Below are 18,414 nucleotides of genomic sequence, written 5' to 3' on the forward strand. Positions count from 1 at the left end.
CTCTCCCCCTGTCTCTCTCTCTCTCTCTCCCCCTGTCTCTCTCTCTCTCTCCCCTGTCTCTCTCTCTCTTTCCCCCTCTGTCTCTCTCTCTTTCCCCTGTCTCTCCCTCTCTCTCTCTCTCTCTCTCCCTCTCTCTCTCTCTCCCCCTCTCTCTCTCTCCCCCTCTGTCTCTCTCTCTTTCCCCTGTCTCCCCCTCTCTCTCCCTCCCCTCTCTCTCTCTCTCTCTCTCTCTCTCCCCTCTCTCTCTCTCTCTCTCCCCTGTCTCTCTCTCTCTCTCTCTCTCTCTCTCTCTCTCTCTCTCTCTCTCTCTCTCTCTCTCTCTCTCCCTGTCTCTCTCACTCTCTCTCTCTCTCTCTCTCTCTCTCTCTCTCTCTCTCCCTCTCTCTCTCTCTCTCTCTCCCCTGTCTCTCTCTCTCTCTCCCTGTCTCTCTCTCTCTCTCTCCCTGTCTCTCTCTCTCTCCCCCTGTCTCCCCCTCTCTCTCTCTCTCTCTCCCCCTGTCTCTCTCTCTCTCTCTCCCTGTCTCTCTCTCTCTCTCTCCTCTCTCTCTCCCTGTCTCTCTGTCTCTCTCCCCCTGTCTCTCTCTCTCTCTCCCCCTGTCTCTCTCTCTCTCTCCCCCCCTCTGTCTCTCCCCTGTCTCTCTCCCCTCTGTCTCTCTCTCTCTCTCTCTCTCTCTCTCTCTCTCTCTCCCCTGTCTCTCTCTCTCTCTCTCTCTCTCTCTCCCTCTCTCTCTCCCTGTCTCTCTCTCTCTCTCTCTCTCCCTGTCTCTCTCTCTCTCTCTCTCTCTCTCTCCCTCTCTCTCTCTCTCTCTCTCTCTCTCTCTCTCTCCCCCTCTCTCTCTCTCTCTCTCCCCCTCTCTCTCTCTCTCTCTCCCCCTGTCTCTCTCTCTCTCCCTCTCTCTTTCCCCCTTTCTCTCTCGCTCTCTCTTTGAAAAGTAGTTCAAATTTGGTCAGTACGAATCTAAACTTATCATAGAAGTTTGGATAGTACAGTAGAGCACAGTAAAGTAGAGTATAGGTCAGTACAATACAGTACTGTAGAGTTTAGGGTTAGGTTTAGGGTTTATTGTACTTTACTTTTCATTAACTGTACTTTAATGTACTGCACTGAACTCCAACTTTAAGGAAGCCGAATACATACATATTTGTATGGCAGAGAAGTGGGGTGAGGATGGGGGTAGGTTTTCTCTCCCTGGTCTTTCCTCTCTCTCATGTTGCGCATCCCATATGTCACCCTATTCCCTATATAGTGCACTACATTTGACCAGTGCCCTATGAGCCCTCGTGCAGGCATGGTGTTTTCTATGCAGATTGGGGCACCGGCTGTGACTATCTGAAACAGGAAGCTCTGTGACATTAGCCTAGCTTTATGTGTGTCATTTGAAATCATCCAGCTGCAGGGAATGGGAATATCCCTTTGAACACACAGCCAGAATGTGAGCCACTTCCTTTGGTTTCTGAATCAAAGCTGTGGTGTTGCCCAAAGCCGGAGCAAGTGAGTGGAGTCGGACAATTTTGGTGTGTGATGAGGCGATCCCTCTGCGATGGTGTGTGACGAGGCGATCCCAGAGAAGCCTGAGCAGCTCTTAGTGTAGCTTGAACACTTGAGCGAAGAAGTTCAACTACCAGGACTTTCCTTAGCGCACAGTTGACCCATTACTGACAACATGGGGGGGGACTCATCAAAACCACGATGGGATAGTCCTGACCTACTGATAGCTGTGGGAATTCTGACTCCCAGAGCAACTAGGGGAAAAATAGATTTTATAATGTCAAATAAAAATACATACAGAGAGAGAGAGAAATCTCTTGTTGCCAAATCCCCAGCCCTTTCATTCTAGCCTCCATTTAGCTAATCTCTTTCACTGTCTTTCCTTTCTCTGATCTCTCTCGCTCCCTCTCAATTTCTTTCATATTCTGGAATGATCTCACTCTCAATCCGTCTCTTTCTCCCTCTTCCTATAATCTATTTTCCATCCTCCTTGCTTTCAGTCCATCCATTATCTCTCTCTCACTCTCTCACTCTATCTATCTATCTATCTATCTATCTATCTATCTATCTATCTATCTATCTATCTATCTATCTAAAGCTAGGGGAAGTGGTGCTCTGCAGTTGTTGAGTATAGTGTGTGTGTCTGCCTGTAACTCTGGACCTGTTCTTCTGCATCAATAGCCTTGGCTTTGACACAGTTCACAGTCAAGTGAACACAAGGTTAAAAACAATCTTGATTCAAAACAATGACTGGAATCGGGTCAGATTTATCTGTGGAGAACAACAGTTAGTGACTGTGATGGACGTTCACCATGTACACTACATGTAAATTTGTTAATTTAAAGGCCTATAGCCAATGTTTACTTAACCAAAAGGCACGGCCAGGCTGTTAGGCACCTCTGTTCAAGTGCCAGCACTAATTTGCAAACCGATTCTATATGTAGAAACGGGCGCAAATGATGTCTGTCTGTTTCCCACAGGCGGTCACTATAACACACCGCGCAGACAGCAAGCGAACAGACAGCAAACGGACTGACTTTTAATGTGGTGTGTTTTCTCCAGAACATAGCACCTGCATTCAGTATGTTGTTGTGATAAATGAGTGGTCTTTAAACACCCATCCTCTAATTTGAGTTTGATTTGAATTCCCTCTTCTCAGAGCCCTCAAGCAAAGTGATATGACTAGTGTAGGCTGAAGTGGCCCGCAGACGCTGATCTGGAGTCAGTTTAGCGTTTTCTCCTCTAATGGTTTAGGTTACGATTGGAGGAGGGGAAGCTGATCCTAGATCTGTACATAGGGGAAACTTCAACAGAGTTGGTTCAGGGCTGTAAAGATGCACTGCTTGCGGCTGTGATTGGACCCAGAGGAGCTGCTGTGAGCGTTTGTCGTGAGCACTGTCAGAGAAATCTGTTTGACAGACAATTCTGTAATAGCTGACTAAATTACAATTCAGGGAAACGAGAGCGACATTGGTAGAGGGAGGGAACGGGAGGGACTCCTGGTGTCTGTGTTTAGTCACGACTCAGCCTGACTGACCTGTTTTCCTCAGACTCTACGTAACGCAGGAATTACACACACACACATACACACACAGAATGATTCACTGTGCCACCTAGACACCCAAAGCCCCCCTGCTTAACAGTAACACACACCTAGTCATTGTGGGGTGTTCTGTCTGAAAACGCCCGGCTGGCATTGGTGACAAATGCCAAGTAGAGGTTTTAATATGTGGTCCTGTGGCGTCTGAGGCACTTGGAAAAAACAGAAAGCCACTAGGCTATAGCTACTAAGAAGATGGCGCTGACAGACATGGCAGCTCTGCTTCTAGCTCCTAAGCAACTTTGCAGTATTACATTATTAGCTCAGAATGTTTTTTATGTTATTACATAGACTACTGTTCTAAAGTTTTAGAACACCTACTCTTTCAAGAGCTATCCCTCCCCCACCTCACTTTTTTTGGTTACTACATGATTCCATATGTGTGATTTCATAGTTTGGATGTCTAGTAAAAATAAAGAAAAACCCTTGAATGAGTAGGTGTTCTAAAACCTTTGACCAGTAGTGTACAGCCGGAAATAACTTTTGGATATCACCAGCAGTATGACCAGCAATACGACTTTCCCCAATTGGATCCTTTGTTCGTACCCCTCCAGGGCAATTGGACTTATCCCAGAGGCTGCTCCAAGATATGGAGAAGAGGTATTCGGAATGGATGTCACGTGTGCTCCCTCCCCGGCCTCTAGGTCATCAGGCTGCTCATTATGGCGCACACCTGTCACCATCGTTACTTACGCGCACCTAATCAGACTCACCTGGACTCCATCACTTCCCTGATCACCTTCCCTATATATGTCCCTCCCTTCAGTTCCTTCCCCAGGTGTTATTTTTTCTGTTTCATGTCTGTGTGTTGTTCGTGTTTCTTGTTTTGTATTATGTTGCGTTTATTTATTAAAACACTCACTCTCTGAACTTGCTTCCCGACTCTCAGCGCACATCGTCACAGAATAACGCCTCTTGAATGTCGTCCTCCATGGCCTGGGTCTCAGCCACAGACAGAGGGTAGATGTGTCTGCTCGGAGGTGTAGCACTGGAAAACAGGTCGATGGCACAGTCCCAGGGGCGATGAGGAGGGAGACCGGTAGCATAGAGAATACCTCCCTTAGATCCTGATATTCCTCCGGGATGTTGGGCTGGAGGGCAACCAGAGGACTCTCAACAAACGTGGAACCACAGGGGACAGGAAAGCAGGTCTTCCGGCATTCAGGTGACCAGTCAGTGATTCTCATCCTCGACCATGAGATGGTAGGGTCATGCCTCTGAAACCAAGGTAGGCTGAGGATGATCTTGTGAACGGGTGTACTGGAGATGAAGAAGGGGATGTTTTCCTGGTGATTTGGCTCCACGGTGAGGGTCAGTGGTTGGGTGATGTGTGATGGTTCTGGATCCTAGAGGACGACAGTCGAGACCTTGAACTGGAAAAGGAGAGGAGAGCGGGTAGGTAGTAATATTGAGAGAGGAGGCAAGGGTCTGTTCCCCGCGACGTCGGAATCCACTACATCTGTGGACACAGGGCATGAGGGACAGTCAGTCAGAGTGATGGGTACTAAAAAGTTTAACAGGAAGAGCAGTAGAGGGAATATTCACTCCTGGTCCAGGTGATGTAACATCACGTGACCATCCCTCTGTTCTAGTGGACCCCTGATTCTGAAGTAACGGACACGGCTGGCGCTTGTGTCCTCCCTGGCCACAGTACAGATAATGCCCCATCTGTATCCGTCTGCGTCGTTCCATAGCGAGAAGGCGCATAACCGCTACCCCCATGGGTTCAGGCTCTGATCCCGAACACCCGCCGAAGGAGGGAGAAGTTATGTAGATGCCGACGCTCCCGGAGGAGGTTATCCAGACAGAGGGCCATCCCAATGAGTGTGTCCAGGGGGAGGTTGTCATCCCAATGAGTGTGTCCAGGGTGAGGTTGTCATCCCAATGAGTGTGTCCAGGGGGAGGTTGTCATCCCAATGAGTGTGTCCAGGGTGAGGTTGTCATCCCAACGAGTGCGTCCAGGGTGAGGTTGTCATCCCAACGAGTGCATCCAGGGTGAGGTTGTCATCCCAACGAGTGCGTCCAGGGTGAGGTTGTCATCCCAACAAGTGTGTCCAGGGTGAGGTTGTCATCTCGGCAGGCCAGTTCCATCTTGACCTCCTCGGGCAGACCTTTTCTAAATAACGTGCTGAACGCCAGCTCATTCCATCCACTGGAAGGTAAGCACATACTCAGCAGCCATCTGATTCCGCTGCTAGAGCTGAAGCAGACTCTCACCTCCAACTCTGCCCTCCGAAGGATGATCGAAAATACATTTAAACAGAGCCACGAACCCCAGATAAGACTCGAGCTCCTCCTCTCTTCCAGACGGCCGTAGCCCATTCCAATGCCCGCCCAGTCAGCAGAGAAAAAGCCACGGCAACCTTAGACCTCTCGGGGGTGGGGGCTCCCATCTGATGTGCGAAATAGAGGGAGCACTGATGGAGGAAGCCACGGCATTTGGATGGTGTCCTGTCACATTTCTCCGGGAGGGATAAACAGGCATCGCCGACCTGAGCAGGTTGCTGAATGGGCTGGTGTGCTGACTCGTTGGGTAGACTGGCTCTAGAATATCCTTCGCTGACTCTTTGGGTAGACTGGCTCTAGAATATCCTCCGCTGACTCTTTGGGTAGACTGGCTCTAGAATATCCTCCGCTGTTGAAACGTTGTAGACTGTGAAGAACCTCTTTCATGGCCGTCCCCAGTTGAGCCAGCTGATCATGGTGTTGACGAAGAAGGTCACCTTGTTCATTGATCGTCTGGGAGATGTCAGGTTGTCCTCCCCGCGCAGACCCCTTCTAAATAACGTGCTGAGTGCCAGATCATTCCAACCACTGGAAGGTAAGCGCATACTCAGCAGCCGCCTGGTTCCCATGGATCATCCCTTGGGTTGGCGTCCTGCGGCTGGAGCCGAACGCGCCGGGTAGGGGGTAACGTCAGGTATGCTCTGTCTCTGGCGCTCTAGGTCGCCATGCTCCTGCGTCTCAGCCAGATTGACAGGTTTCCAGCGCCTCTGCAGAGGTGTCTGCTCCTGATCCCCGGGATCGTCATTTTGGTCGGCTTCCAGCGGCTGGAGCTGCGTGTCGGGGAGGGGGTACTGTCACTTGTGCTCCCTCTCTGGCCTTTTGGTCACCAGGCTGCTCATTATGGCGCACACTTGTCACCATCGTTACGAGCACCTGCGCGTCATCAGACTCACCTGGACTCCATCCCTTCCCTGATTACTTTCCTTATATATTTCACTCCTTTTGGTTCCTTCCCCAGGCGTTACTGTTTCTGTTTCATGTCTGTTCGTGTTTCTGTTTCATATCTGTTAGTGTTTCTTGTTTTGTATTATGTTGCATTTTATTTATTAAAACACTCACTCCCTGAACTTGCTTCTCGACTCTCAGCGCACATCGTCACAGTGGACTTCTAGTCCAACTCGAGGCGTGCACACCATCCACTGCTTCAGAGTATATTACTCGCTAATGTTCCATTTTTAAACATTTATTTTTAACCTTCATTTAACAAGGCAAGTCAGTTAAGAACAAAATCTTATTTACAATGACAGCCTACTGAGGAACAGTAGTTTAACTGCCTTGTTCAGGGGCATAACGACAGATTCTTACCTTGTCGGCTCGGGGATTCGATCCAGAAACCTTTCGGTTACTGGCCCAACGCTCTAACCACTAGGCCAGTGGTCACCAACCTTTTCTGAGTCAAGATCACTTTCTGAGTCAAAATGCAGGCCGAGATCTACTGCTCAGATTTTTTATTAATATGACTTAAACAAATGTTAGCCGTTGCAACATTAACCAATTAAAAACAGTACTGTAGCAATGAGGTTTGTGCAGTAAGCTATAGGCCCAATACATTACCACCGCACACTGGTTGAATTTACCTGCCAATGCAATTGTTTCAAAATGTGAGGTAGGCTATATGATCACACTGGTGATAGATCCATTGTTGTATTACTTGTGAGGCACAGCTGAGTGAACATATATTTTAAATAATTAGCTTTTTATTTACTGGGCTGATGGTGCCTGCATCTGGTCAGTCTCAGTGGAGGGGGAGAACAGCAGACTGAGGGTCCATCTCTCAACATCCCTCTGCTCTCCCATTCCTCCACTGACACTGACCAAAAAGGACACCGTCTCCCACCTGATGGCGAAACTCGTGTCGCACCGCATTATTTCTCCTGCATGCAAAAATTGTTGTTGTTACTCCTATCACCAGAGAAAATGAAATATTCCTTGCTATTAAAATAGACCCAAGCTGCTAATAATAACAACGCAAGCCAACAGATACACTTTCCTACTCGTTCATTACTGCTGCACTGCTTCTTGTAGCGCTGAGTGGAAATAGGACGAACACACATTTTATGGATTATAAGTGTTGACAGTGCTGAGTAAGAACTTAAACACGAACTCACTCAGAAACAGCATCTCTTTGCTGTATTTGTTGACAGTCTCTCTCTAGTCATGGTTTTAAAATCTCAGGGTTACTCAACCCTGCACCTTAGAGGCTGATGCCTTATGTACATAGACATGGAATCACTGGTCACTTTAATAATGTTTACTCATGCCATATAATTGAAGTCGGAAGTTTACATACACCTTAGCCAAATACATTTACACTAAGTTTTTCACAATTCCTGACATTTAATTCTAGTAAAAATTCCCTGTCTTAGGTCAGTTAGGATCACCATTTTATTTTAATGTGAAATGTCAGAATAATGGTCGAGAGTGATTTATTTCTTCACATTCCCAGTGGGTCAGAAGTTTACATACACTCAATTAGTATTTGGTAGCATTGCCTTTAAATTGTTTAACTTGGATCAAACGTTTCGGGTAGCCTTCCACAAGCTTCCCACAATAGGTTGGATAAATTTGGGCCCATTCCTCCTGACAGAGCTGGTGTAACTGACTCGGGTTTGTAGGCCTCCTTGCTCGCACACGCTTTTCCAGTTCTGCCCAAACATTTTCTATAGGACTGAGGTCAGGGCTTTGTGATGGCCACTCCAATACCTGGACTTTGTTGTCCTTAAGCCATTTTGCCACAACTTTGGATGTATGCTTGGGGTCATTGTCAATTTGAAAGACCCATTTGCGACCAAGCTTGAACTTCCTGACTGATGTCTTGAGATGTTGCTTCAATACATCCACATAATTTCCCTGCCCCATGATGTCATCTATTTTGTGAATGGCACTAGTCCCTCCTGAAGCAAAGCACCCCCACAACATGATGCTGCCACCCCCTTGCTTCACGGTTGGGATGGTGTTCTTCGGCTTGCACGCTTCCCCCTTTTTCCTCCAAACATAACGATGGTCATTATGGTCAAACAGTTCTATTTTTGTTTCATCAGACCAGAGGACATTTCTCCAAAAAGTACGATCAATTGTTGGAAAAATTACTTGTCATGCACAAAGTAGATGTCCTAACCGACTTGCAAAACTATAGTTTGTTAACAAAAATTTGTGGAGTGGTTGAAAAATGAGTTTTAATGACTCCAACCTAAGTGTATGTAAACTTCCAACTTCAACTGTATGTAAATTCTGTATTCTACTGTATTTTAGTCAATGCCATTCCGACATTGCTCATCCTAGTATTTATATATTTCTTAATTCCATTCTTTTACTTTTAGATTTGTGAATTTGTGCGATATTGCTGCGCTGTTGGAGCTAGGAACTCAAGCATTTAGCTACACCTGCAATAACATCTGCTAAATATGTGACCAATAACATCTGATTAGGTTTTTTTTATCCTCCTAAGCGTTGTGTAATATCAGTCACCTTTGAATTATGTCTAGTTACTCACATTAGGATGTTTTGGGTGGAAGGAGTAGATTGGCCTAGATTGTGGTAGTATATTTTTTCCCCCTTGACTGCTAGGATGCAGTGTCAGAAGTGAAAGGATAAATTAGGTTAAATTAGGTTAAGTGGATCCTTGCTGTAAAGTAGTGGTTTCTAAAAACTCACTCCTGTCTGTAGAAGCCACTAACACCCACACAACAGGGGTGCGTACAAATGATCTTTCTCCTGAAGTGTGCACTTGTTCACTTCCCTTCATGGATTTAAAAGGAAATGACTGGTATATGGAAACTCCCTCTAGCCCATTCCAACACCAATCCAATGCTTTTACATTTGTGGGGATCAGTGAACGAGTGCACACTTCAGGAGGAAGGAGAGATTATTTGGACACACCCATTGCCTCCCTCGCAGCAGGTCACAGACAATCTCCATAAAGGGCCTTAGCTTTGGGACACAACATCTGGAGTGTGTGCATTGGTCGAACTCCCAGTGTTGTGCATGGTTCTGGTGGTTAGCAACGGAAAATAACCATATCTCAATATAGCCGGCTTCACCTACATTTTTTTTCTTCCTGTCAACAAAAGCATATGTATAATCTCTAGGAACTGTATTTACCAGAAAAAAGTGAAATGTTTTATTTTCCCTTGCCAACCACCAGAATGATGAACAACACAGGGATACCACAGTAGGCAACCAAGCTGAGCCAGCCCAGACACACTGGTCCTAGGGCCTGTCTCCTGTCCTTTCTCCCTTCCTCATGTGTGTGTGTCACAGTAGACCCGGGGTCTGGTTCATTGATTGTGAGAATGGGGGAGGATGGAAATCATGATGAATCCATTTCCTCCCAATAATACAGAGCTGATCAGAGAGCGAAGCAGAGCATTGAACCCCAGACACTAGCAGTCTATCATTAGGTTGGGGTACAAATTATCTTATGCACAGAGTTTACCCCTCATATCAATCAGCAACAGGTTCCTGTACACTGAGTATACCAGACATTAGGAATACCTTCCTAATATTGAGTTGCACCCCCACTTTTGCCCTCAGAACTGCTTTAATTTGGACTCTACAAGGTGTCGAAACTGTTCAACAGGGATGCTGGCCCATGTTGACGCCAATGCTTTCCACAGTTGTCAAGTTGGCTGGATGTCCTTTGGGTGGTGGCACATTCTTGAATAAAAAGAAAATGTGTCTTGGCCATTCACCCTCTGAATGGCACACATACACAATTTGTGTCTCAGGGCTTAAACATCCTTCTTTAACCTGTCTCCTCCCCTTCATCTACACTGATTGAAGTGGATTTAACAAGTGACATCAATAAGGGATCATATCTTTCACCTGGATTCACCTGCTCAGTCCATATCATGGAAAGAGCAGGTGTTCCTAATGTTTTGTACATTTGGTGTATGTTGTGTATAGGCTAAGTGAAGTGTCTTGTGATTTATTTTGATTTATTAGGATCAGGTGCCAATAACGCCAATGGCGACAGCTAGTCTTACTGGGGTCCGATGTGATATGTATGTCTGGAACAAATGCATGTAAGGTTGCCAAGCAAATGTACCTATGGGACGATAAAGGATTTATTCATTAAAATCCCATACTTTGTGAAATCACGATGTAATGCAGCAGATGACATTGCTATTGAGAATTCCAAAACCATATGGAATTAAATGACAAAAGCAGCTTCATTTTGATTGGATGTTGCATGCCATTGAAATAGTGCTTCAGTTCCTTCCTGTATCAGCACAGTTGCTTGAGATGTCACTTGCAACCTGCAACTGCAACAAAAGTTGTGTGAAAGTTGCTTTGTTGCCTAACCATAACCATTAGGTGGGGGAATGCAAAACTGACTGAAGATCAGTGTTTGGAGCCATCAGTACTTTGATAATGTATTCAGTCATTATGGCTAATGTTTTTCACCGTGGGTTGCTTGCTGACCTACTCACTTTCGCATGGAGGAAAGGTTGTGTTCATGTGTTCAGGACATGGACATACCATGCCTGGAGTTTTGCTCCAGTTCTGTGTGCTGTTGATCGATGACAGATGTCTCTTTTGTTGCCCTCGTGATGACAGCCAGTGGAGGCCCAGCCTCGGTCGGGAAAGGTTCCACTCAAAGGTCAGGGATCAAGTTATGTAAATGTCGCACGAGGGACTTCAGGAGCCATGTTGAGGCAATGAAAATCAAAGCTCCCGCACTCCCCCAACTGGTAAATACGACTCAAAATGCTAACCCCTAATATGTGACTGGCTGCATAAAGAGTTTTATGGTGTAGTTCACCTCAGTTCAGGGTCGTGTTCAGCAGGGCACACCGTAGCGGAACATTTTGCAACAGAACTGGAAAATGTGTGTGTTCATAATGGATAAATTCAGGTAGTCTACCTCCAGTTTCATAATGTTCTCTCCCCTCTGGACACGACCCAAACAAGTCACACTCTGTACATGGAGCTCCCAGGTCGGTTGTAAACCTTCACACGTATGCTGACGTTTCAGGCCTATAGATGTGACGCTGGTTTGAAATGGTTTAGAGGCCACCTGCATTCCTCTAGGTGGATGTGTGAAATATTTCTGCTAATGACATCTGGGAGGGGGGGTGGCATTGACACCTTCTGAAGCACTGACTTCTGGGTAAGGGCTCTCAGCTGCTGCTCTACTGCTTCTTCTGTTTGGGCACCTCCGGTTGCGACCTTTAACCCTTAGTGGAATGGTGCTGCTTTGAAGTTGGCGGCAACATCTTCATGAATGTATAGGATATTCTCACCCCATTGCTGTGTTGTGTGTTACCCTGCTACCATGACAACAGTGTTACAATGTGAAGCTTGTTGTAGCAGACCTATTTCATGCATTTGAAGTTTGATTGTTACTCTTATTGGAACGATTGATATGCTGTGATTCTCGTTTTGGTAGTCTGTGTTGGTTACTGTAGGACATTAGTTAGGTATGTTGATAAATCAATTTGTTGCAACTAATTTAATTTCCCCCTCCATATCAGTATCCATTTCCATGCCAATCATTTTTATTTCCTAATTTAGTATGGCCTGCCTTCTTAATTTTCAAATGGCAGTGGTCAGTGGATGGCCCAAAATTCATGAAGCACGTCTTTAATTTCAACACACACACACACACACACACACACACACACACACACACACACACACACACACACACACACACACACACACACACACACACACAGCCTCTCTCCCCAACTCTCCCATGTTATGTCATACTGTGCAGCCCTCGGTTCTCTGTACCCACTGGCCTAAATGCATCAGAAAGCAGCTGGCAGGTTTATTTTTAGTTCAGTTTCAGTCGAGAAAGCATCAGGTCCCCACTCAGGGAAATCGCTTCACTGAAGTGGCTGGTGTCAAAACAGCCCTGTTGGACATGGAGGTTACACACTGAGACACACACACACACACACACACACACTGAGACAAAACACACTGAGACACATACACGGACAAAACTCCCACATAAACACACACACAGGCCACATTCAGTCACAACCATCGCCCCGCTGCATGATGCTACACTCACTTGACCTCTCAAATTGTGTCTCCACAACGATTAAACCATAATTCTTTGAAGAGGTCACCGCCATAATAATAAACGGAAGAATTTTAAGGAGGCCACCATCTTGGCACAGTGAAATGACTTGGCATTTCCCGAGTGGCGCAGCGGTCTAAGGCACTGCTAGCGGCATCACGACAGACCCTGGTTTGATCCTAGGCTGTATCACAACAGGCCATGATCGGGAGTCCCATAGGGCAGCGCACAATTGGCCCAGCGCCGTCTGGGTTAGGGGAGGGTTTGGCCAGGGTAGACCGTCATTGTAAATAAGAATTTGTTCTTAACTGTCATGCCTAGTTAAATAAAGGTTAAATATTTTTGTACATTTTTTTTTCTTCTTCAAAATAGCAACTCGACCTACTTGATCATCCATGCACCAAGTCTGAGTCTCCTCAAACTTCTGAGAACCAAGCCTGAACCGAGGCCTCCAGGCAGGCCCCTCTATGACCACCGCCAAGGTGCAGAAATGAATATCTCCAAATTCCAAGGGGACACGTTGCAACAACGTGACATGGGTGCTGAGTGCACGGCCACTAGGGATGCACATGAAACCCCCAATGTTGATCCGGGGTTGGCTGTTGGGCCCGGTGGCATCTTGAGGATGGATAGCAAATAGGCTCTCATCCCAAACCTTGTTGGTCCTGAAAGGTGTGCAGTCGACCCTCCACTCCCTGGTTTCCAGTTTATTTTTAAGTTCCATCATACCCAGGCCCCAGATGCCCACAGCTGATCGAAAAATTGACAGTGTAAAAAAGAGCTGGGTAATTGTTCTGAAGAGACAGCCACTCCATATTATAATAGCATATAGACATCCACTGGGCACAGATGTTAATTCAACATCTATTCCATTGAATGACATGGGAACAAAGTTGATTCAACCAGTGTTGGGGGGGGCATTTCCGTCAAAAAGTACCCATGAGAACCAACATGTACCAACAAAAACTAGTTCATAAGAGCATTTCAAATTGGGCTATTTTAAAAACAAAAAAAATGTTTTAAGTGAGAAGTAGGCATTGGTCTGAAGCTGAAAAAGAAAGGAAGAATTAACAAGTAAATTATTAGAATTAACATTATTAATGATAGACCTGACAATTAGTTAGTGATTTTACTGATATACATTTTGTGATTAAAATTTGAATTGGTAGCGGAATTATCAAAAACTCAAACTGAATTACTGCAACTGAAAAGGCTATAATGGGAAATCATAATAGTCACAAACCACAATTGGGTCACCTGCTACTGTCCTCCCTTCCACTCGCATACTGTTATGTTCAGCAATCTCTCTCTCTCTCTCTCTCTCGCAGTACAGTACATTGTAATGCACTGTACTGCACTCTACACTACTGCACTGTATGGAACTCTACCCTACTGCACTGTACTCTACACTACTGCACTGTACTGAACTATACCCTACTGTACTACACTGTACTGTACTCTACCCTACTTTACTGTACTGAACTATACTCTACTGCACTGTACTGAACTCTACCCTACTCTACTCTACCCTACTCTACTGCACTGTACTGAACTCGGCTGCACTGAACTCTACCCTACTGTACTGAACTCTACCCTACTGTACTGAACTCTACCCTACTGTACTGAACTCTACCCTACTGTACTGAACTCTACCCTACTGTACTGAACTCTACCCTACTATACTGCACTGTAATGAACTCTACCCTACTGTGCTGTACTGTACCCTACTGTGCTGTACTGTACTCTACCATACTGTTCTGTACTCTACCCTACTGTGCTGTACTGTACTCTACCCTACTGTGCTGTACTGTACTGAACTCTACCCTACTGTGCTGTACTGTACTCTGCCCTACTGTGCTGTACTGTACTCTACCCTACTGTGCTGTACTGTACTCTACCCTACTGTGCTGTACTGAACTCTACCCTACTGTACTGTACTCTACCCTACTGTGCTGTACTGAACTCTACCCTACTGTGCTGCGCTGTACTCTACCCTACTGTGCTGTACTGTACTCTGCCCTACTGTGCTGTACTGTACTCTACCCTACTGTGCTGTACTGTACTCTACCCTACTGTACTGTACTCTACCCTACTGTGCTGTACTGTACTCTACCCTACTGTGCTGTACTGAACTCTACCCTACTGTGCTGTACTGTACTCTACCCTACTGTGCTGTACTGAACTCTACCCTACTCTACTGCGCTGCACTGTACTGAACTCTAAATCAAATCAAATCAAATTTCATTTGTCACATACACATGGTTAGCAGATGTTAGTGCGAGTGTAGTGAAATGCTTGTGCTTCTAGTTCCGACAATGCAGTAATAACCAACAAGTAATCTAGCTAACAATTCCAAAACTACTACCTTATAGACACAAGTGTAAGGGGATAAAGAATATGTACATAAAGATATATGAATGAGTGATGGTACAGAGCGGCATAGGCAAGATACAGTAGATGGTATTGAGTGCAGTATATACATATGAGATGAGTATGTAAACAAAGTGGCATAGTTAGTGGCTAGTGATACAGGTATTACATAAGGATGCAGTAGATGATATAGAGTACAGTATATACGTATACATATGAGATGAATAATGTAGGGTATGTAAACATTATATTAGGTAGCATTGTTTAAAGTGGCTAGTGATATAATTTACATTTCCAATCAATTCCCATTATTAAAGTGGCTGGAGTTTAGTCAGTGTGTTGGCAGCAGCCACTCAATGTTAGTGGTGGCTGTTTAACAGTCTGATGGCCTTGAGATCGAAGCTGTTTTTCAGTCTCTCGGTCCCAGCTTTGATGCACCTGTACTGACCTCGCCTTCTGGATGATAGCGGGGTGAACAGGCAGTGGCTCGGGTGGTTGTTGTCCTTGATGATCTTTATGGCCTTCCTGTGACATCGGGTGGTGTAGGTGTCCTGGAGGGCAGGTAGTTTGCCCCCTGGTGATGCGTTTTACAGACCTCACTACCCTCTGAAGAGCCTTACGGTTGTGGGCGGAGCAGTTGCCGTACCAGGCGGTGATACAGCCCGACAGGATGCTCTCGATTGTGCATCTGTAGAAGTTTGTGAGTGCTTTTGGTGACAAGCCAAATTTCTTCAGCCTCCTGAGGTTGAAGAGGCGCTGCTGCGCCTTCTTCACGATGCTGTCTGTGTGGGTGGACCAATTCAGTTTGTCTGTGATGTGTACGCCGAGGAACTTAAAACTTACTACCCTCTCCACTACTATTCCATCGATGTGGATAGGGGGTGTTCCCTCTGCTGTTTCCTGAAGTCCACAATCATCTCCTTAGTTTTGTTGACATTGAGTGTGAGGTTATTTTCCTGACACCACACTCCGAGGGCCCTCACCTCCTCCCTGTAGGCAGTCTCGTCGTTGTTGGTAATCAAGCCTACCACTGTTGTGTCGTCCGCAAACTCTACCCTACTCTACTGCACTCTACTGAACTCTACCCTACTCTACTGCACTGTACTGAACTCTACCCTACTGTGCTGTACTGAACTCTACCCTACTGTGCTGTACTGAACTCTACCCTACTGCGCTGCGCTGTACTGTACTCTACCCTACTGTGCTGTACTGTACTCTACCCTACTGTGCTGTACTGAACTCTACCCTACTGCGCTGCGCTGTACTGAACTCTACCCTACTGTGCTGTACTGAACTCTACCCTACTGTGTTGTACTCTACCCTACTGTGCTGTACTGAACTCTACCCTACTGCGCTGCGCTGTACTGTACTCTACCCTACTGTGCTGTACTGTACTCTACCCTACTGTGCTGTACTGTACTCTACCCTACTGTGCTGTACTGTACTCTACCCTACTGTGCTGTACTGTACTCTACCCTACTGTGCTGTACTGTACTCTACCCTACTGTGCTGTACTGAACTCTACCCTACTGCACTGCGCTGCGCTGTACTGAACTCTACCCTACTGCGCTATACTGAACTATACTCTACTGCACTCTACTGAACTCTACCCTACTCTACTGCACTGTACTGAACTCTACCCTACTCTACTGCACTGTACTGAACTATACTCTACTATACTGAACTCTACCCTACTCAGTTGCACTATACTGAACTCTACCGTACTCTACTGCAGTCTGATGAACTCTACTGTACTGAACTCTACCCTACTGTGCTGTACTGTACGGAACTCTACTCTACTGCACTGTACTGAACTCTACCCTAATCTATTGTTCTGTGCTGTATTTTACTGCAATGTACTTTACTGTATCTACTGTGCTGTGATGTCCAAACTTGTGAAATGTGGAATTGCCCTTGGTGTGTCAACCATAGTAATAGAATGAAAACAAACTCATTCTAGTATAGCGGTGTCAAAAGTCCTTGATCCATTCGATCGGATCCTTACATTTTTCCAGTCAGTTCACGTGTTGTGTATGTGTGCATCCCTCAACCTTGTACCTCCTGAGATTTACTGATCTCAACATCCCTGCCTCTCGCTTTCTCTCCTGTTGATTGCATGTGACCCTTGAGTCTAACCGGCACAAACACACAGCACAGCACCACACAATTAAGCTCCACAAAAGCTCCCACTTGTACTGACTTCTGGGAATTGGACCCTCAGGGACCTCAGCCTGTAATTGTGTGTTTATGTTTGTTTAACTGCTGAGTCAATGCCCTGTGCTGCTCACCCACCTAGAATCTGTTTGTCACTTCACTTTAAGATTATGGGGTTGGACTTTACTGTTTTGATTGTCAGGGTGGTATAGAATAGGTTTGCAATTTACTTGCCTTTTTTTTTTTTAGATAAAAAAAATCTGTATTTAACCAGGAAGGGCTCATTGAGATTAAAATCTCTTTTTCAAGAGCGCCCTGGCCAAGATAGGCAGCACCAAGTCATTACAAAAAAAAATACAGACAGACAAAAATGAAAAACTACAAGTAATCTAGTAAAAACCATTTGAATTCACAAGAGTATAAAACAGCAAATTAAAAACATTGACAGGTCAGGGAATCAGCCTCAAAATCCTTCATCAGTGATTTAAAAACACCAATCGGGACAAGTTCTTCCAGTTTAAAAGTATTTTGTAAGGTGTTCCAAGACGATGGCGCAGAGTACATAAAAGCCATTTTACCAAATTCAGTTCGGACATTTGGAACAGTTAGCAGGATGAAGTCCAGCGAACGAAGAGAGTACCCACCACATGTCTGAAAAATAAAAATGCACAAATAAAAAGGTAGTAAACCCAAAATGGCTTTGTAAATACAAGTATACCAGTGACTGAGCTTACGAGTAACTAGAGAAGGCCAGCCAACTCTGGTATACAAAGTGCAGTGGTGCGTAAGGGTTTTGCAGTTTAAAATAAATCTCAAAGTGCCATGGTAAAGAGTGTCAATTGATCTCAAACACTGATCAGAAGCATTCATATATAAAATATCCCCATAGAGTCTAGTAAAGGCATAAATGTAGCTGATACTAGCCTCCTTCTGGCTTCAAAAGAAAATAGGCCTTATTCCTAAAATAAAATCCCAATTTCAGCTTCAATTCATTTGCAAGTTGTTGAATATGCAATTTAAAAGAGAGGCCTCAATCTCCTTGACCTGACAGGTAGTAATAGGTGAAAGTTTCAGATTTCTTGCATTAGAAAACACCATTAGTTTAGTTTTGTCAGTATTGAGGATAAGCTTCAATTGACACAAGGTATGTTGAACTGTATAAAAAGCAGTTTGCATGTTCTGGAAAGCTTTTGTAAGAGACGCGGGACAACAGTAAATAACAGTAGCATCAGCATAAAAATGAAGTTGTGCATTTGGGACATTTTTTGTCTAAATCATTTATATAAATAGTGCGTAAGAGAGGACCAAGTACAGAGCTTTGGGGCACACCATTCAAGACAGATTATTTAACATTTACATACATTTACATTTAAGTCATTTAGCAGACGCTCTTATCCAGAGCGACTTACAAATTGGTGCATTCACCTTATGACATCCAGTGGAACAGCCACTTTACAATAGTGCATCTAAATCTTTTAAGGG

The 18,414-nt window shown here is 45.2% G+C and overlaps 1 protein-coding gene across 2 annotated transcripts in view; it reads left to right on the top strand.

Annotated features, from left to right (window-relative positions):
• LOC118397972 (protein tyrosine phosphatase type IVA 3-like) overlaps positions 1 to 18,414 on the top strand; it is a 69,103-nt gene that overhangs the window by 8,290 nt on the left and 42,399 nt on the right. Inside the window, exon 1 of one of the 2 annotated variants that reach the window (XM_052470028.1) lies at positions 10,934 to 11,068. The exons of the other annotated variant lie outside the window; for it this stretch is intronic. The gene's annotated coding sequence lies outside the window, so the exon portion shown is untranslated. Of the gene's footprint in view, positions 1 to 10,933; positions 11,069 to 18,414 lie in introns of those variants that run through there. 2 annotated transcript variants of the gene reach the window in all.

This window comes from Oncorhynchus keta, chromosome 19 (genome assembly GCF_023373465.1).
Source record: "Oncorhynchus keta strain PuntledgeMale-10-30-2019 chromosome 19, Oket_V2, whole genome shotgun sequence".
NCBI classification, from domain to species: Eukaryota; Metazoa; Chordata; class Actinopteri; order Salmoniformes; family Salmonidae; genus Oncorhynchus; species Oncorhynchus keta.